We start from the raw sequence: 4,332 nt of genomic DNA on the forward strand, positions 1-4,332 counted from the left end.
GCTGACGGCTGCCTTGGTGTGTTGGTGCATGTTGTTTTGTTTTGTTTTGTTTTGTTTTGTGTGTTAAATCTGTTTTTTGCAACGGTACCTCGAGCTCTTTCACCAGAGAAGAGCTCATGAACATCAGGGGAGCAACACCAGAGGATTTATTTCCTAATTTTCTGCTCCCAACAGTGGAAATTTTGGACATCCTGGTCAAAGGTGCCCTCACCTTTGCTCACGCAGCGAAACGCCGGAGGAGAGGAAAATGGGCTGGCGCGCTTGTGCGCATTCGCCAGCGTGGACTACGCACAGTGTTACCGGGAATATTTCTCTCTAACATGCATTCACTGCCCAACAAACTGGAGGAATTGCAACTGCTGTTGGGTAAAGACAGGGACTTCTCTTCATCTGCGGTTTTGTGCTTTATCGAGATGTGGCTCTGTGCATTAATACCGGACTCTGCGCTGCAGCTGGCTGGCTTCCAACTCCACTGCACGGACAGAGACACAGAACTTTCCGGCAAAACTAAAGGTGGAGGAATCTGTTTCTACAGCAACAGACGTGACAGTGATCCTGCAGCACTGTTCTCCTGACCTAGAATATTTCACCATTAACTGTAAGCCTTTTTAATCACCCTGTGAGTTCGCTTCATTCATTCGGTGTTTACATCCCGCCGCAGGCCAACATGCAGGACGCAGAGCGCTGACCAGATACTGCGTGTGGAGCGGACTCTTTAGTTATTGTCATTGGTGACTGTAACAAAGGTAACCTCACCCACGAACTCCCTAAATACAGACAGTTTATTAAATGCCCAACCAGAGAGGAGATTATTCTGGATCACTGTCAGGGATACTTATCACGCCGTCCCCCATGCTGCACTAGGCCACTCTGACCACATCATAGTCCACCTGATTCCTGAGTACAGGCATAAAGTAAAGCTCTTCAAACCTGTAGTGAGGACATCAAGGAAGTGGACCAGTGAGGCTGTGGAGGATCTCCAGGCATGTCTGGACTCTACTGACTGGGATGTGTGGGGACAAAGATCCAGAGAGTCGAAGTACAAGTTTAGCAAGGTGGTGAGAGAGGTTAAATGACTGTACTCTGAAGCTCCAACACTAGTTCTCAGCTAATGACTCTGCATCTGTCTGGAAAGGGCTCAGGCAGATCACCAACTACAACCCTAAAGCCCCCCATTCCATCAACAATCGATGCCTAGCCAACGACCTGAACGAGTTCTACTGCCGCTTTGAAAGACAAAGGGACAGTCCAGCAACCCCACGACACCTTCCAGCAGAGCGTGCCTGACTCCACCTGCAGGTGGATTACAGACTTCCTGTCTGACAGGAAACAGTGCGTGAGGCTGGGGAAACGCGTCTCACAAAGACCATCAGCATCAGATCCCCCCAGGGCTGCGTTCTTTCTCCTCTGCTCTTCTCCCTGTATACAAACAGCTGCACCTCCAGTCACCATTCCGTCAAGCTCCTGAAGTTTGCGGATGACATCACCCTCTTCAGACTCATCTCTGATGGTGACGAGTCCACCTAGAGGTGGGAGGTTGACCATCTGGTGACCTGGTGCAACCAGAAAAACCTAGAGCTCAATGCTATAAAGACAGATGGTTGTGGACTACAGGAAGAACTCAGCCTCACCTGCCCCCATCACCATCTGCGACTCCACTATTGACACTGTGGAGTCTTTCTGCTTCCTGGGAACTATCATCTCCCAGGACCTCAAGTGGGAGCCAAACATCAGCTCCTTCATCAAGAAAGCACAGCAGAGGATGTTCTTCCTACAGCAGCTGAAGAAATTCAGTCTGCGAAAGACAACGATGGTGCACTTCTACAGAGCCATCATTGAGTCCATCCTCATCTCCTCCATCACCATCTGGTCCGCTGCTGCCACTGCCAAGGACAAGGGCAGACTACAGCGTGTCATTAGGTCTACAGAGGTGTTTGACTGCAGTCTCCCATCTCTTCAGGACCTGTACACCTCCAGGACCCTGAGGCATGCAGGAAAGATTGTGGCTGATCCCTCTCACCCCGGACACAAAATCTTTGAGACACTCCCCTTTGGCAAGAGGCTGCGGTCCATTGGGACCAAAACCTCACGCCACAAGAACAGTTTTTTCCCATCTGCTATCAGCCTTATCAACAAGGCCCAGAACCCACCCAACACTCTTCTGCCTCATCTTGTCACATTGACATCGCCATAACTCTATGTGTTACATTAACACTCAGTTTGGACTTCTTCTGAAAAAACAGACTGTGTTTTCGTGAAAAAAAAAAAAAAAGACTTGTGTATATATTTTTATCTTGGTATATTTTTTACTTATTTAATAGCTTATTTTTAGTAGATAGATGTCATGCACCAACTTCCCCAAAATAAATTCCTCGTATGTGTGAAATTGTACTTGGCAATAAAGTTTTTTCTGATTTCTGATTCTGATTTCTGATTTTCACATCCATAGTGCTGCAATATGGACATATACAATTTGTTACTAATACATGCATATATGACATACATAAATACACCATATATGTATATACTACACTATATATACTGTACTACATATAGAGTCTATTATAGAGCTGTCATCTAACCCCAACCCTGCTTTTTTTTTGTTGAAATTATTTACATTTGTAAAACCAATATAAAGAGTAAGTAATGCATATTTCTGCCTCACTCTCTATTTTTGTGTATATGACATACCACAAACATAAATTAAAGAAGGGCTTACGGTTTGACAAAAAGTTTGAGAACCATTGATAAAGACAAAAATGTCTTTCTCTTACATGTCCTATTTATAATAACACTGATCACATAATATTTTACTTTCTCTCTAAGGTTAAGCCATGGGTGACTGGTCTATACTTGGTCGCTTCCTGTCTGAGGTCCAGAACCACTCTACAGTGATAGGCAAGATCTGGCTCACCATGCTGCTCATTTTCCGTATCCTGCTGGTGGCCTTGGTGGGTGATGCTGTGTACAGCGATGAGCAGTCCAAATTCATCTGTAACACCCAGCAGCCTGGATGCAACAATGTCTGTTATGACACCTTTGCTCCTGTTTCGGATCTACGATTCTGGGTCTTCCAAATTGTGCTGGTCTCCACCCCATCCATCTTCTATATAGTTTTTGTCCTGCATAAGATTGCCAAGGATGAGAAGCTGAATGGCCAAAGGGCACAGGTGGTAGCCCAGTGTCCTCCCAGACAGAGATATGGGCACATAGTGAAAGATGGCATGGAGGGCTTGAGAGTTGGCATGCCTACTTACTGTCCTCATTACAAGGAGGACTGGAATGAAAGGGAGAGGGAAGGAGTGGAAAAAAGCTTTCTGGAAGAGGATTATGGTAAGGTGGAAGAGGACCCAACCAAACAGTCCAACCAAGTTCTGCTCATCTACATCCTTCATGTTTTACTACGATCTGTCATGGAGATCACCTTCCTGGTAGGGCAGTACTTCTTGTTTGGGTTCGAGGTGCCTCACCTTTACTGTTGTGAGACTTACCCTTGCCCTACTCGTACAGATTGCTTTGTGTCACGTGCCACTGAGAAAACCATATTCCTGAACTTCATGTTCAGCATCAGCCTGGGCTGCTTTTGTGCTCAACATCGCAGAGTCTGCATTCACCCATTTGCACGGTGGCTTAGCCACCTGCTTATTACGAGCATTATCCATTCAAACATGCTCACACACCGATGGCACAGCATCAGGGGCAATTCTGGGATTCACTATCTTACCCAAGGGTACTTCGACATGTAGACAACCAGGGATTGAAATGGATGACCGCGTTACCACCATGACAGCAAATGCAATTGTCATGTATTTTCAGATGATGGAAACTTTTTGGAAGTTTGGAGAGAAAAAAAAGCTGTGTCCCACTTCAGAGTCCTCATACTTGGAACGCAACATTTGAAGACCAAATGTGTCACAGCGTCGTGTCAAGGCTGTCACATTTCAAAGGCTTCTTCAAATGTGGCCGAGAAATGTAGCCTTCTTGACCTGAATTGATTTTGCTGTACAGCCATAACAGCATGTCTTGAGGGTGATTTGGGAATATACAATATCTTGACCTGCAGCAGCTGAGCACATAAGAGAAGGCTGTTGTCTGCCCAAATAGTGACTCATATTTGCTTTTGTTGGGAATCTGGCATGCATGAGGAAGAATCATGGATAGAGTTGAGCAACAGAAGTGTGTGTGGTCACTCTTGTGAGTGTGTTCGTTTTTTGCAGAAAGAGGTCAGGAGATATTCTGTCTTCAGTTAAGGATATTTATTAACACACTGATGAAATAGAGTACATGTACATGGATCTCAGACTTTTGGGAAATCGCAGTCTGCAAGCAGTT

The 4,332-nt window shown here is 45.6% G+C and overlaps 1 pseudogene; it reads left to right on the plus strand.

Annotated features, from left to right (window-relative positions):
- Window positions 1–2,834: 2,834 nt before the first annotated feature.
- On the plus strand, window positions 2,835–3,900 carry LOC139336503 (gap junction delta-2 protein-like; annotated as a pseudogene).
- Window positions 3,901–4,332: the final 432 nt, after the last annotated feature.

This window comes from Chaetodon trifascialis, chromosome 9 (assembly GCF_039877785.1).
Source record: "Chaetodon trifascialis isolate fChaTrf1 chromosome 9, fChaTrf1.hap1, whole genome shotgun sequence".
NCBI lineage: Eukaryota > Metazoa > Chordata > Actinopteri > Chaetodontiformes > Chaetodontidae > Chaetodon > Chaetodon trifascialis.